The following is a 17,373-nucleotide window of genomic DNA, read 5'->3' as shown; positions in this document are numbered from 1 at the left end:
TGATTTTTTTTTTTTTTTTTTTTTTTTTTTTTTTTTTTTTTTTTGGTCCTCAATCACCAAAGAGCGAATGGATTAAACTGACTTTGGTCTTAACCTTTCTAGTCCTGGGATTGACTTCACTTGCCTCCCAAACTCTCTTAGTTCATCATGGCAAAGATAAAACAAGGTGCTGGAAACATTCCTCAGAGGTTTTGGTCCATCTTGACATGACATCATCGCACAGTTGTTGCAGATTTGTCAGTTGATGTGAATGTGGGTACACTGTGGTCATACTGATGGACGCGGTCAACAACAATACTCATGTTACTCAGGCTGTGGTGTTTAAAAGCCTGTGCACGTTGTTGCCTCAGTTTCCTTTTCTTGGGGTTAGAGTCTTCTGGTAGCCCATCTGCTAAAGTTTGATGTGTTATCCATCCAGAGATGCTCCTCTGCATGACTTGCTTGTAACGAATGCTTGAGTATTTGCCTTCTAATCAGCTTGAAGCAGTCTGCCCATTCTCTGTAAAGCCTAGAGAGGATTGTCAACAGCTTTTGAAAAACACAGACAAGCCCATCTGGCACCAACAATCATGTCAAAGTCACTTAAATCCCCTTTATTCCCCCGTACAGTGCTCCGTTTAAACTTGAGTTAGCCTGTGTGTTTAAATGCTTTGAGTTACTGCCATTGGCTGATTGCATTAATGAGCAGCTAAACCTAATGAAGTGGCCAGTGAGCATAGTTCATTGTTTTATTTAGTATTTTTGTTTAATGTGATTAAATTAACAAGAAAAATAATAGTAATGGCTACAGGTTAGTGTGAATGAAGAAGTTACTGAGAATGATCCTTTTGATTATTCTTAAAGGTGGGGGACTAACTGTTATTAACTTGTGTAAAGAGAGATTGCATAAGCTAAAACTCAAACATATATTTCCCTGACAGCTTCTCAGCTTGAGTTCAAGACTTCCTTTTAGACTCGGCACACAGATTGCCTTGCTGACAAGTAGACACTTTATGCTTGTTTGTGCAACATTTTTGGCCTGTCAGCAGGTGAAAAATGTCAAACCAAACTACCAGCTAGACGTACACACTAGCAGCCCTGTCCTCACCTCTGAGAGGAAAAAATCCCGTGGACTGAGGCTCTGCTTGCATTTTGGGATGTATAAAATTCCATCAATATTTATTAACTGCGTTGGCAAAGTCGGTGCAACCGGAGTATAACTGAATTTTCAGATGACAGATTAGGTTATGAGAGCAGCGTGTCATTGATTGCAAAATGTTAAAGCTTGGCATCTTTATGGAGCACAGTTGATTCTTTTCCTCCTTATTAATCATTTTATTTTCTTATACTGCTGTTTAAAAGGCTTCTTTCATTTCACTGCACTGAATGCTTACTTAACTGTAGTTTACAGTCTGAACAGCAGATGGAACTAAACCGCTTTAGAAGGCACAGCCAGTATTTCTAATTGCAGATCAGTGAGGAGTGTGTGCTTCTGATATGCTTGAGTTGTGGGTTTCATTCTCCTTTAGGCTAAATCTGATCTGCTATTATTACCTTAAAATGTTCATCTGGCCTTTATGATCCATTTTCCTTTCTGCACGTTACTCGCTTGACCTGAAATGACCCGGGAGTGAAACGAGTGTGACAGTCATCCATTTATGGAGGTTTAATGCTGCCTGCTCGTTCACCGCCGCTGACATTAGACAGCTTGTGCCTCCCATGATGCCCTGCTGCCTCAGCGGTATCATTTCACAGTGAATGCCTGGACAACCAGGATGATGAGGTCACTGATTTGATGAACTACTTTTCTGCCTGGATGATGAGCTGTCATTAGATTGAAATTGCCTTATTTTCACTTCACAGGAAATGAAGCTGAAAAGTATGTGTGGTGATGGCTAATGTGCACTTGGCAAATTGACTATGGAGGGCAATTTGGTTACTAAAACTTGCTGATGGAATATGAGCCTTTTTGGGGGGTTTCTTTGTTGTTGTTTTTTGTTTAACACAAAACACGACGTTACAAACAGTGGCTGCTCAACTAAACATGATTTTGTTCCCTTTCATCAGGAGGCTCTTGATATAGGATTTTAAATTTTCTGGCTACTGATAGTTAGTGTTTCTAACAACATTTGATGTGTAAAAATAAATTGGTGAACAGGAAACTCAAGTGAGTGTATAGAAGTGTGCAAAAGGCTTTAGCCACCCTTCAGTTCTTTATATTTTGCCAGGAAAATGGGGAATAGGTGCAGCGATTTATTGAATTAAACATGCATTCAAATACAGTAAATAAGGCAAAAACAGAGATTGTATAATGTTATCAAAGCTCTCTTAGGCAAGCGATCTTGTCATTTCTTCAAGGAGTATTCAGGAAGTTCTCCAGGCTTCTTTAAGGACATTCAAAGCTCTTCTCTTGACTGACTTTAGTTTTGTTGTCTGTTCAGTGTCTCTCTTGACCTTCTTCATACATATGAACAAAGATTTCAACCAAAACTTTAAATTTGATTCCACTGATTTTCAGTTTAGTTGTTGAGTAATTTGGGAAATCTCTGCCTTTTTTCCTGTTTCCCTTTCTAAAGAATGGCTTCTTGAAAGCCACCCTTCCACTGAGACAGTTTCTGATGACCTTCAGTGAACAGCAAATGGATGAACTGAAGGGGCACATGCATCTCTTAGATCCTGTGTGAGGTCTTTACTGCTTTCCCCCCTCCTGTTTCTTCAGGACAGGACTTCCAGACCCTATTCTGCTGCTGTAGATAGTTTTTTAAGGCCTGTCATGTCTTTTTTTTGTCCTCCACTTTTTCAGTTCTCTAAAATTTTAAAGGACAAACTGCACACCATGCTAAGATATGGCATGTTTTCAGCTAATAGCTCTTTGGGAAACACCTTGTTGGTGAAAGAATTCATTTTTATGTCAAACTTTGTTATATTTGGCATTTGTCATAGGGACACAGGCTAATTTTTTTTTTCTCTTATGTTGTCTGCAGTGACAACACAGATTTAACTCTTGAGTTAGGCACATTTTTTAAGATTGAATAATTGATTTGTGTTAAGTGGCTTAACAAACAGACATAAAATAAAAACGAACCTGAAAATGGTCTGGTGCAGTTACTGGAGTGAAAAAGCAGCCAGTGTCCCAAGAAAACCTTCGAAAGACCTCCAGAAAGTCTGGAGAACAGTTGCTCTCCAGCTTGGAAATATAAAGAGATGACATCTTTTAACAGAGCTTTTAGCATTATACATAATTTGCACATCATAGTATAGGCTCCAGCACTTGTAACTTATATCAAATAATTATGATTAATACATCAAAAATAAATGCTTTGTTTTAATATGTGAATCCCCAGGTGACTTTGCACTGTACTGACTTGATAATACTATGTGGCCTGACAGTATTATGGCTACTTACATACAGCTTTACCTGTGTAAGGAAAACTTATGACAGGACTAAACTATTGTTTTTTTCTAATTGGTCCTTAGTTATTTGATCCTGTGGTGATTTCTGTTGCCCACAGGATGTCCATCCTGCCTTGTGGACTGGTTTTGTGGTAAGAACATGGTACGTGGTTTTCCGCCAGTCTCAACCTCTTTCCACGCTTGCATCTAAAAACATTGACATTTCCTTTCCTGGTTGTTTAACTAGCCAGCCTTTGAGCAGTGTGGGAGCAAATACCATATGACAGGACTGCTTTATGGCTTCCTTAAGTCAAACACCTGCTAATGGCTGCTTAAATACAGCTCCTCTTATCCGTTGTGGACTTTGTGTTTGCTTTGGTTCATTGTATTAGACTGGTCACCTTTTTGTGCACTGCCGTGTGAAAGCGAGAGATTACAAACCATGTATTTGATGTTGGAGGCTTTTATTTTCTGGGTAATTTTCTTTCCAGTGTAGCACAAATATGATGTAGATACACAGCGGCTGGTGGGTTTTGTTGGCCTGTGTACACACACAAAGACGTGATGTTCAAGTAAACAGAAGGCTGGAAAAACAAACACGCTGTTCAGTAAAGACTGTAGCGTGACAGACTAAATATACAGTAAGCCATAAAGTTCAAACGCTGACTTGGCTTATGTGAGTGATATTTGGTAATTGATACGTGTAGACTTTCTGTTAGACCCGTGGTAATAACTGCAGCTTGCTCACTTTAATGACTTTAATGTGCTCGTGCGTCTAACTGTAGGTCAGGTCACTGTAGGAAATCTTTTTAGATATGTTTTTGTTTATAGTGCAAGACAACAAGACCTGTGACCTGATCTGAAATCAGTGGTGATTCAAGCCCAACAGCCATTTTTCAATGTGTTCTTTAGGTGATGTGTAATAGTTTTCTTCATAGAATACCTGGGATCATTTAAGACTGCTGTTATTTTATGGTCACTACTTTGTTTAAATTTAACATTTACTTAAAAATGACACTTTGTGCTGTTTGCATTGTCTTATGAATCTTGATTTTAATTTTTTTATTCAAGACTGTAAAATGTGTTTGTTTTATTTTTTCTTGCCTCTCTGAACTTCCTTGCCTTTTAATATTTGCAACCCTATTAGTTGTTCAAATAATCTTTTTTTCTTCCCCCAAAGGGAGGAAGTATGTATTTGGTTCCATCTGTCTGTTTGTTCGCAGTCTAGCATCCACAGTTTTCAAGACATAATTTTCAAATTTTGTGTGATGATCGATACCAGTGACAACTTGAGTGGATTTAATTTTGATGAAAATCGTGTCAAGGATCAATCAGTAAAACCTTTATATTACCCACAATTTTCTATGGGTTGTCTTCATACTTCACAACAATAATTGAGGCAAATGATTACCTAGGTTGGTTAAGCAATTGACCTTTTGACCTTTACTTTCATTGTTAGCGGGGTTAAAATTGATTTTTAAATAACATCGATGTTTTTGCATAGCCTTTGCCCTTTGGGGGGAGTTATGTTCTCTGAGTGTTCTTATTTCTGTCTCGATTGACTCATTTTTGGAGCCAACCTCAACTAGCTATTGGAGGAACTGTTGTTTGTTTTGTTTTGTTTTTGTCCTCCCCAGGTGGGAACCTCCAGGACTTGAAGAGAATTCCTGGCAATGAGAAGGTGAGAAAGCAGATAACTTAGCAGAGGAATCTGTTCATGAATGAGACAGAGATACTGGAAAAAAGTCCATATTATGGCACGAAATGATTAACCTCCTAAGACCCGAACTCTTCCATGGTGTGTGTTTTTAATTTCTCTTTGATGAATGACCTGATGAATGTAAAAACAAAGTATTACCAGATTACCAGGAAAGAAGCACTGGCTCCGGTAAGAAAGAACAAGTCATCATTAGTAGTTTGAGAATAGGACTCGCTAATTTAAATAGCACACATTTTTTTATTATGAGGAAACATCTGACTGGTTGTGGTTGTTATAATTGGTGTCATGAAAGAGAGTCAGAGGAGCATGCATTGATATCATAAAGAGGGGGTACAAAGAAACAAGGGGAAAGAGAAGTGCCAGCATACAAATATTAAGGGTAGGGAATACATGCATACATTAGCGATATGTGTCTGTGAGAACTCAGCAGTGGGAGGAATGGTAGTGAAAACAGTGGGACTGTTGTAAAGAATACAGTTCATTTGGACTGCAGATTAAACTATGACTGGATAATGTGACAGGAGGCAGTTATGCAACACGTACAGATGTATTTAAAGCCCTGAAAATAAGAAGAAGGCTGCAGTGTCTAAATGTTCAACTAAAATCATCTACCTGATGTCTACCTTGGTCAATTCCATCTGGTTTGGTGTCAAGTACAGACTACCCAACAAGTTTTTACCTCAGTTGTGGTGGGAGAAAGTCGAACATTTTATTAGATTGCTAATATGTGTGTCTGTGCAAAGCACCCATAAAGTTTATTGATTTAACCATCATAACATTTCTGGCTTCAGAAAACCAACATGACGGCGAGTCTAAAATGAGTTGGTTACAGTGGCTTCTTCTATATGTTTATCAGATCAGGAGGTTAGAGCTAGGTGTGTTAGTTAGTTCTGATGAGTTTCTGACTTTGGCAAAACTTGTTTCTGCTAGCTGCAGCCAGAAACTGAAGGGCGTAGTTGTGGGAACCCTAAGACCAGATGTAGCAGTGAAGTGAGGAAAAAAAGAATTACTTCGAAACAAGTGCCATGATAGTTTTTTTTTTTTTTTTTTAAACCTCCAAAAGATTTTTCTTTGTCTGCAGACTGTCTTCAGTTGACCTGTGGTGCTACGCGAGTATTCACTGTGTTAACCATTCCTCGCCGTCAGTCCCCTGACCGTGGTCGGGAGACACGAGGGGAGATGCTTCCTCCAGGGCCGAAGTTTGTCCTCCTTCGGGGTTAACTCCCTTCACTTTTGTGGAGTAGTGAGGCAGACAGAAATCAGCCGAGGCACCGGAGAGTACTGAAGAGATGAGGCTTTAATAACAGTACTGCACACTTTGGAAACACACTGCATAGCCTGTAGCCCGTTAGAACGCTGCTCCCGGTCGCCCTCTACCCATGACACACTCTCTCACTCTCTTTTTCCTCTTTAGCTCCCCGCGTTTCCTTCACACGCATGCTCACACACACATTACATACACTCCTTACTGCACCTTTGTGGATTTACAAGTAAATTCAACAAGATATTCACAGATGTTTCACAAACTGATTGACAGGCTTATTTACAGCCCTGAGACTCTTAAAAACTGGTATAAATGTAGAATTAAACGATCAGCATCATCGCCTTAATTAAAGATTGATGTCTTCTGTAACATAGTAACACACCAAGGGTAGAACTGTTCTCACAGTATTACACACTGACTAGTGTCACCTGCAATAAACTGCCTGATATTTTCACACAACCTTTGAATAACATAATATTATGAAATTAGCAAACTACAGCTTGTTTTGCAAGACAATAATCTGCAACACAGATCCAATATCTGATTTAAAAATTCAAAAATGAATCAGGGCCAAGTATATTTGGTCATTCAGACTGGAGATGCAAGTGATTGAACCTCCAACCTTAGTTGGTAATTAGTAGGTTACCTCCTCTACCTGCTGAACTGCAGCTAACCCAGAAGACATAGTTCGGAGTCGGAGTTCAGAGTAGCAATAGATGGATGGAGCAAAGGCAGGGGTTGATTGCTCTATAGATTAATTTGAGTAGTTATTAGATGCAAATTTCAAGCCAAATTCACAGCACTTTATCATCAAACGACCACAGACACAGCACATACCCCACCTGACAGCTTACAACTGTCAAATTCTACAGGAGCTTTATGAACATGAGGATAATTAGCTAAGCTGTGGTTAGTTTTGAATTTTATAGTCTCGAGCGTACACAGCTGCAGCTGAACACCTTGGCAAATTTGAAGTCATTTACAACTGCCATCGGTTAAAGGTGGTTTGACGGTTAAAGAACCAGGTATGAACATGTAAATTCAAATGCGTTTGCATTTTACAGAGAAGGGTTTAAGATTACATTAAATCTTTAAAATAAAAACAACTCTTGATTACTAACCAAATACTACAAACAACCTGTTGGCCAGGGTACAGAGTCCCACCATATACAAGTTCTTTTTTTAAAAAAAGAAAGAAAGAAAAGGAAGTTAAGGCCATTTTAGGAAGTTTCTGACTTTGTTATGTTGCTCTAGGACCAAACAGTTCAGGGGACTTCCCCAGTGTAAATACCCACTGGGAGAACAACATCAATTCCAGGGAATTTTTTTCTGCCTGCTAATAAAAGAATGTAGCTAACTGTGCAGCTGCATCAATGCTGGGAGAATACCTAGATTGAAAAACTAGCTAAGAAATACCCCTCACACAGCGTTTTAGGATCTAAGATTTCCTGCAGTTCCAACAGTTATTAGAAGTAGAAAAGCGCCTTGCATTTTATTTAAGTTTTTTACGTGTAGCCCATTGGTGTAGCCAGGTCTTTGATTTCCTGATGAAGCTGTGGGTCATATCTAGATGTCCATATGTTGTAGCTGTTTGTTATGCTCTCTGCACGCTACTACTGTATGGCTCATGGATTCCTTTCAGTTCAAAAACTGCACAGTGGGGGAGCCAAAGCGGTAGAACATGGCTCCACTTTTACCCTGACACAATGTGGCAATATCTAGCAATCATTGTCAGTCAAGTATGTGCATGAAAACATTCCTGGGTGATTGCTTTGTAAAGTGCGGCGTATTATTCGGCTGTTTGCCTTGCAATCATAGCAACGAAAGATAAAATATATTCTTTGTGAAATCCTGCCTGGTAGCATTATAAACTGCTTTTCAGTGTTTTGGTCTCCGATAAAACTGTATGTAGATTCATGTGATAACCTCAACTTTTAGTGGTGGTATTTTTGATCTGAAGGTGCATTTAGGAAGTCAAAGAACATGTTTTGCCTACCGGCTTTTCAGTCCCTCTGTGTTGTGTTTTAGCTTTGTCTTGAATGAACACAATGGTAAGGGTGATGAGGTAGTTTTTGGCTGATGCTGTTTTGATTTAAAAAAAAAAAAAAAAGGGTCGGGGCACGGTATTTCCCCTTGTTTTTGTACTTATGTTGTGGTGTGCGTTAATAGGACTGTCTCTAGCCATGATCAGTGTATTTAGTTATTGATATCAATTGCTGATATGTGTGTATGTGTAACAGAGGGGTGAGAGTAAAAAAATTGTAATAGTTAAATGTGTTTATTTAGCTCCAACATCCTTCTTGCACTCTTTGCCACCAGTGTTTAAAAATATATGACTGCACTCTTCCACATCAGCTCCCTCCTCTTTCCACTTACTTCCTTTGTCTCTTCCCGAGTCAGCAAAGAGTGTTTATACAGCCGTGTGTGTGTGTGTGTGTGTGTGTGTGTGTGTGTGTGTGTGTGTGTGTGTGTGTGTGAGATCAGAGTAAACAATGGCCATTCAAGCAAGGGCCACCTCGTCTCTCAGTTAATGTCCAAGTTGGTGTCCATGTCCACTGCGTGACACTGAGTAAATGTTAACACAGTTTTATTACATTTTATTACAATTATTACACATTTATCTCACATCGATTGTGAGGCAAATGTGTAGCAACTGTAAATAACATTGTATTGATTGGTTGGAGCTAATACGATGCATCGATTATGAAAATATGAATTGAAATTTGTTGTTTTAGAATTTGTCTCAGAAAAACATGGATGTGGCCTGCTGTAGCGTGAACCCATCACAGGTTGTGTAATGATGCTCTTTGTAATGTGCCCCCAAAAAACCTGAAAATGTTAGTTATACTTTAATTGGCATTAAATAAAATTATAGCAGAACCTAATTATATGATATAAATAATGTTACAGCAATAAAAGTAATAAATACATTTCATGTAGTTTTTAGGACGCGTGACTTCACAAACTTATCAAGGTAGTTTTTTTTTGTTTCATCGCTGACCTAAAGTACTGTGCAAAAGTCTTGAGCCAATTTCTTATATTGTTTGTAAGCAGCCAGACTTTTTAAAGTGCTCTTGAGTAATAGTTCTCTAGTCTTTCTGAAGGTCTTTCAAAGGTTTTCTTTGGCTGCTTTTTCACTAATTTTCAGTGCAGTCCTTGTTTCTGACCACTGGAAATCACCTCAAGCTGCTTCTCAATGAGCTATGAACTGAAACCTTAGCATATCTCAGCAGGTGTGCAGTGCGTCCTTTAAAAATTGTGTAAATGGGAAAAATGATGGACAAAAGAAAAAAACTGTTTGCCTCATATACTGTATTGTGATTTATGTTTGCACAAGTTTTAACAAATGGCTGAACCTATTTTCAATTTTTCAAGCAAAATCGAAGAAATGAGCAGTGGCTCAACACTTTTTTGTCAGTGTTTAGGAAAGGCAGCATTAAATCCAGCTTGGTGTCACGAAGTTTGAGGTTTGTTAAGTTCCATTATTGTGTGACTGGCAGCGTTTATCATTTGGAAGAATGTGAATTGTAGTATTATCAGAGAAAAACTGATGGGGACGTTGACAAAAATGTCTCCCCGTGACCACAGATTTGATACCTGTAAACAAAAGCGAAACCAAAAGATGTGCTCGCGAGCCACGAGTTTGTGGTCGAGGACATCTTTACGTATGCGTTTGGGACAGTAGCTGAGTGACGGCTTGGTGAGGCCTGGGAAAGTCCTCTTATATCATGTTTTCACAGTTTGAAAGTTAAAGGCAGGGCCTGTGTGCTAGGTAAAGCTATAACATCCTCCACAGGTGATAGCCACCGTCGAGCCTGTTTACCCGCTTTGCCTGTTGATCTTGCTAAAAGCCTTTCACACCCCATGGATGCAGACACTAAACACAAGTGTGTGTACCCAGTTTAAGCACACACATTAATAACAACTGTAATGCCATTCTTTGTCGAGTGCTTTTACAGGTTCAACATTGACCCTAGTGTTTAATCTTCCTGCACAAACGACCGTCACTTAACATGCAAACAAATCTTTAGTCACTGTCAGCCAACTCCCATGTTCTTTGAGAATGTGAGCATGAGGACAAAGCCAAGACCCTTCTGTCCCCCGAGACAATTAAAATAGTAGACTCTCAAGCTAACATTAGTTAAAGTCAGCGCTCTTGTGCAATGTTTGTCCACTGAAGGACAGACGAGACCTGAGATTCAGTTTATTTTTTACCACTTGTGTTCTCCATCAAACCTTTCAAATATTAGAACACGTTCAGCTCATTTCCTACAGAATCCACTGTTTACGTTGGAACAGCCTAAGCGCCATGTTGGACACTTTACTTGTGTGTGTTTACGACCTGAACACAAGCAAAGAAGAACAGCTGTAAATGCTTTCCAGCACTGCTTCAATTCATTTAAAAATGAAGCTTGGATTCATACATCCCCACCCTACCCTGCGTTATCAGCTGCTGCCACACGATGTCACTGTGGCCTGTTCGTTCTTTCATTTCCTTTTTTCCACCTTCCCCCCCTTCAAACTGTTGACTCCCTTTCCAATGGGAAACAGATGGGAGACCTTTGCTGTGGGCTACTGCCAAATGGAGCAAATTCTCATTACAACGTCTGCAAGCTCTGTTTATTCTCTCCAAGCCTCACCTCCACCCCTTGCACCACTTTGCCATCTGATGTGTTCAACACTTGTTTCCGATGCAGACGTGTCATTTTGCTATGCCTCGTTTTGCTGATTACAGGATATTTATCACCCTCAGCACAGAATGGCAAAAACAGACATCATTTGTTTTGTGGGGCTGTTTAGAGTGATCTGTTTCATCGCTGCTGGGGCTGGGTAATAAAATGATCTCGATAATTATCATGAACAAGTTCCCACAGTATCGCTAATAAATGGAGTAATTTGTAATGAACGTGAACGAACAGTTAGAGGAGAGTCAGACGTTGGCACAAGATGGAGAGATCGAAATGTGGTCAGACACCATTACTGATTTGGAAATAGTTTAGGATGACAGCGCTGTAGCATTAGACCTGCAGCCACTTAAAACTTAAAAGACCAACAAAGGACTGGTTATGAAAAGAGCAACCCAGAAGATGGTGTGTGGTTTTCATTGATTAATATGAAAACTAAACTAAAATTAATATGATTAAAAGAATCAGAGAGTTCAGAAAAATCTGTGTGTGCAGGACAGGACTGGAAACCAGTGTGGAATGGCTGTGACCCTTGAACTGTCAGGTGATGCTGTATTAATAACATCATTTTCTACATATAACTGCATAGTCATAGGTGTATTTCTGAAAATGTGTTATCAGTGAACACATATCGTCACTGCAGCCAAAATATAAATATAAATGAATCATAACTAAACAAGAAAGGCTACAGTTTTCTTTGAATCATGGAGAGGGAGGATTTCTTGTTTTTAAGCAATGATGCCACAGTTTGTGATGGTATTAGAGTGCAAAAGTCTAAATAGCACGAGTAACGTGCATATGTTTGAAGGCTTCATTAATGCTAACTGATATGTATTTCAGGCCTTTACTGATTTCAGCAAGACACTGCCAAATCTCATTTCTGCATATGTTACAACACCATGACCTCAGTAGTATGGGAGTTAGTTTAGAGGCCATGGTGATGAAATTATCAGAAGTTTATCCATTGGGAACTTAAGCTAAAAATCAGGAGTCTTATGTGTGTTTGTGCAGCAATTTTCCCGAAAAAAGTTTAATCTTGCCATGTCGTATTTAAAAAAAAATCTAATCACAACTGCTTTATTGTAAAGAAAAAAACAATTAGCCTTATGCAATATATACGTTTGATTATATAGGTTTGATCGAGCTGCTTACATGCAAAAGATGACTGGAGACGGTGCTTCATATTAAGCTTTTTGACTGAGAAATGTTTCTTATTTAATGTATTCAAATGCATATACGTACATTACACTTGACTCTTTACATCAAGTCGCGCACACTCTCACATGTAATAAGACCATTTTTTCACTAACTGTTCACCTCCGTCCTCATTCACGCTGACTGTACCTGCAAACTTTTTCTCTCAGTATTACACTTGATCACAGACAAATCCCCCGCTCTGTTTGAGTCCCCAGTCTAGAAAGCGAGCACTTTGAATGGAATATAAATGACATCATTACGTAATATTCAATCTGTTGCTGCAGCAATATCCTATTCCACAGATAGCCACCTTCACCACCCTCCCCATATGCTCCTGACTCGTTGGTCTCCTGTTCTTTTTTTCATGGAGAATATTAAAGAGTTATTAAATTAATCTGTGCTCGCTGGCGCATGTTATTGCAGTGCAGAGATTTGTGAGGTGAATGAAGCCGTTGGGCCGCACCCTAAGCTGATTTATTAAGGGTGCCAGGGAATCACCAAATAGACCTGATAACCTGCTTTATTTTGCATAAGTGAACACTTTCCCTCAAATCCTCTTATGTGGTCCCGTCCTGCCTTTTTAAAAAAAAAAAAAAAATACAAGTTTAGCTGTTCTTGTATTTTTCTGTGACCTGAGGCTGTGCAATGCTATCGTCACAGTCTCTTTGTTAATGCTATTAGGAGAGAGTAATAATCACAAAAGAGTGAATTGCATGAGACATGCCTGTGAAAAGCTTTTTATATGATGTAATTTTTCTCCTGTGATTGATTGTACTTTATCTTGTCCCTGCTTTGGCTGCACTCTCTTGCTGAAAATCAAGCTTTTCTCCTGGTGGACTTTTTTCTTTCTTTCTTTGCTAATAGACATGCTGGCTCAATTAAAAACTCTAAAATATGCAGAGACAGTGTCATCCTGACCGTCACATTAGGAGTACAATGTGATGTTTAGAGTAGGAAGAGCAAAACACAAACTCCATGCAAAAAATGCAAAATGTGTTTGCTCGATTCATTTAAAGAGACGGTTAACGTGAATTTTCGGACTCATGCAGGTGCATCGACATCTGTATTCCTTCACTAAGTCATCACTCTCTGAATGAAAGAGTTTACATACTTGATGCATAGACCGCTGAGGGATGCAGGTTGAAGCTGCTCAGCCCTGTGCATGTGTTATATGCATAGCAGGGCATCTGTGTGTTCTCTCACCCCTACACAATCAGCAGATTTAACACCCGCTGATTCCACCCCAGATTCCTAACCTCATTTATCAGAGTGTATGCCAGCAGTGTAGACATTTAATCCAGCGTGAGATTTTTGGGCTCCTTTGGGTCAACAGTTTAGCTGTTGTTTTTTTCCTTCTTGTTCTTCATCTTCTTTCTTCTTTTTTTTCCAAGCCTCAAGACAAAGTCTGCTTTCAATTATTTCTGCAAAATTGCTTTACAGGGTCCATGCATGATTAAATATTCATTATGTTAAACTAAGCACTTTCTTTGTATATAAATCCATATTAGATTTGGCTGGCAGGCTGCCTGAAGCCACATGAGAAGGATTCCTGGAGCAAAAAAAAGGGGGGGGAAAGCCTTGGACCTCCTTAGCAGCTCCTTTCTCCTGGCTCTGTTTGTTTTTATTCTGATGTAAATGATGACTTGTTGATATTTTCCTACCTTTTTTGTCCTCCTGGCCAGGCGCATGGATCTTCTCGGCTGTGGTGTGGGGTGGAGGGGGATGTTGGAATTTAAAGTGGGCATGGGAAAAATAAACAAGCGTGTCAGTCGGTGCAGCGGCAGGGGAGCTGATCGTTCGGAAAAAACTGGACCGTGTCTAAAAGAAAAGCTGTTTGTGTATGCATGTGTCTCCAGCGCAGCTTTGTGCGTCTCCCTGTGTGTACACTGCGTGTGCTTGAAAAAACAGAGGGCAGGGGTGAAGAGAGAAGCCATTTCATTTCAAATAGGACCAGCTTCCCTGAAAATATTTACCTCATAGTTTTCTCTTTCCAAGTAAAATTGACCTCTTTGATTGCCCCACAGACTTCATGGAAAATAAATTCAAGAGTATTTGAAATTCCTGAGTGGATTCGCTGGGGCTACCTAGCGTGAGCCCGTGTTTATTTGTTTTCCAACTGCAGGCTGGATCAAGGTTGTGTTGACTCAGAAGGTATTTGGTTTGCCTTCTGTTACAGACGTCGTGAAGGGGCTCTTACTGCAAATGGACAGACATGGGACGAATCTGAAGCAGCTGTGTGCTCTCGTTTTATTAGAAAGAACAAAATCTTCTCATCTCTCTGCCATATAGTATGTTCAAACATTTGCTGCTGTGGTGTTGTGTCTATAGCTTTTTATTCTTATTTTCCACAAACCCCTGTCCAATAACTGCATCTGTATTTGCAGCATTCTTGACTTAGGCAGTGCAACCTGTTCTGCGTGGCTTGGGGTGCAGGTGGGTTGAAGTGGCTGAAGAATCCATATCATTCCTGAATGAGCTGATTGAGCTGGACAGACATAAAAGAGAACATCATGTTCTTTAGAATAACAACCAAAGAAAAAGAAAATTCAGTAGCAGACGCCTCAGTCCTGACCTCCATGTTCCAAGCATGCAAGAGGCAAGAGCACAGACAGGCATAAGACTGGAAAGACTGGTAATGGAGTTGCTTCACCAGAAACACAGGAGCCTATCCCAGTTACCATAGGGCGAGAGGTGGGGTACACCCTGGACAAGTCGCCAACCTGATGCAGGGCTAACCCTGTTATATTATATTATTAGATTAATTATATTTTTATTATATTCAATTCCAAGTAAAAGCATGTCTTATTCTTTGGCTTGATATTGAAATATAATATTATGTTGTGTTATTGTAGGTCTGGCAACTTGTTGTGATTTAGCAACAAATAAAACGGAATTGAACTGACAATAAACCAGCTGTGCTTAACTTGTGTAAACATCCATCAAGCTAACCTTACATATGGTTACTATTTCAGGATTGTGATCAGATGCTGTTTTGCCCCGTTTAGTAAATCCGGCTTTTAGATTCAAGACCAGCAATTTAGAGTTGAATTAGTGGATAACAACTTACTAAAGTAATTAGTCTTTTCTTTTTCCTTTTTTCCTGCATGCTCGACTTGCACATACAACCGTTGCATGTGCATCCCACAGGACTGAACTGTTGCCTCAGTTATCCAAAAGAGTTCAATTGTATGAAGCGTGCAAAACTCGCTGGCTTGAAATGGGCTCCTCTCTGGCCTAGATCATGTCTATTTGGGATGGAGGCTTATCATAAGAAATGTTACTAATGTTGTTATATGGATGCATTTCTATTTACCAGGGCTCTAAAGCACACAGTATTTGAATCGCAGGGACAGAAATCGAATTCAGAGTTGCGTATCTGTTGCTAAAGTATTGATTAAATACCGGTCACTTTACATTGACCGGGCATTGTCCTTTATCCTGTGTGTCTAACCAAACGCTGTGATTCCAGTTGAATATGAAACCTCCCTCACAGGATATGACTGGCACCTGGAATGAAGAGGACAAATGGTGAACAATAGAGGAACAAGGGCTTCTCCATTATGAGAATTAATCTAATCGCAGCTTCTAGCTGCGAGCAGGCTTTGTTAATGGGGCTTGTACAGTCAATTATCTTAATTGTTCCATTCACAGAACCTGCTGCATGTTTCACCAGCGACGCTGGAACTTGAGGGATGAGCTCCATCACTCTCCTTAATTGTAATCGTCAATAGATTCACTTATGAATATCAGGACGTCCATAAGGAGGATGAGAGTAATGGCAGGGCCATTCAGGGGTGGAGCCGTGGGTCACTGATGTGAAGCCGATGGAGGCTTATTGTGAGCCGTTCTGGACATATGGTGAAATTCCACCGTTTGGTACTGTGTGTCGGTTTAATTAGGTCACAAATAGCGTGTTATTTTTTGTTATTTAAATTTTCGTGCTAAGCTTTCGAAAAAGACATATTCATAACATTTTGATTCGCCAGATCCTGGTTGAACAAGAAGAATATTACATATATAAATGAGAGTGGAAGTCCTGTTATCGTGGATATTTAGCCCAGTTTGCAGCAACACTCGTGCCCTTTGTGCCAAAATGTTATTGCTGGCAGCGGCTAATGCAGCTTTCAGACTCATCCAGTAAGTAGGATGGTCTGCAGCTCTCCTTTCTGCCCACAAACTTTACGCGGTGAAATACTCAGAGACGCTGTCACACTATCGCCCAACTGGGAAACCCACTCCCAAATCGGTCGGCTATACCAGGGTGGACTGAAGAGAGAGACCCTAAGGGAGGGGGGTGAAATCTCCAAAGTGCTTCCTCTCTCTCTCTTATGTGTACTTTCTCGTTCGCCTCTCTCTGCACACATTCACTGGCTGATGTGACTCGTTCAATTTGGAATTGCTGGAGAATGACTAAAATGGAGGCCCTGTGAAGAAGGTCAAGCACTGGCAGCTATTAAATTCACTTGTCTGAGATATCAAGTGCCCTGTTTGATGAGTTGTACCACTGTATAATCACTTGTTCCCTCTGCCACGGTGGCCTTTCTGAGCAGCGCTTCACAATGTTAGAGGTGTTATAAATTTGCAAAATTTAAATAATAATAGTTTTTTTAAAAGCTTGTAGGTTGTTAGGGGGATAGCGAGGATGAGTGCGGATGCTGAAAACGTGTTAGAAAAGAACGAGACCATTGTGCTCTTGCATCATCTGATGGTTTTGTTGGAATGCATCTTGCTAATTTAGCTTTTTTTCTGTGGGGATATAATTGACTTTTAATGCATCAAATTGTGCAGCAAGCCGCACCCTTCTTGGTTACTGTTGGTGTGCCTGCCGATCTTAACATTCCTGCATGGCACAGTCACAATGGCAGATTTACCACTTTAGCTTTACACCTTTTATAGTGTTATAAATGTGTTTAAAATCAGACGGAGGAAGACGATCACATCAGCAGGTTATATAACGTTAACTTTGGCTGCAGTTATGCTTAAAGAGAACTCTGTAAAAGGCTCTTTAAATAAACTCCAAGGCCACATCTGTGATATTACACAGAAAGACTGTGTTTAATAAATAAAGCAGTATGGAGATGACGAGCAGGAGGGAACTGCTAATTCTTACCTAAACTCTGACTCCATCCAGGTCA

Source organism: Aulonocara sp. 'chitande type north' Nkhata Bay, linkage group LG1, assembly GCF_057382095.1.
Source record: "Aulonocara sp. 'chitande type north' Nkhata Bay isolate Kocher_YH1m ecotype deep benthic linkage group LG1, A_spYH_male_GT1.1, whole genome shotgun sequence".
NCBI lineage: Eukaryota > Metazoa > Chordata > Actinopteri > Cichliformes > Cichlidae > Aulonocara > Aulonocara sp. 'chitande type north' Nkhata Bay.
Note: the sequence above shows the minus strand (reverse complement) of the source record.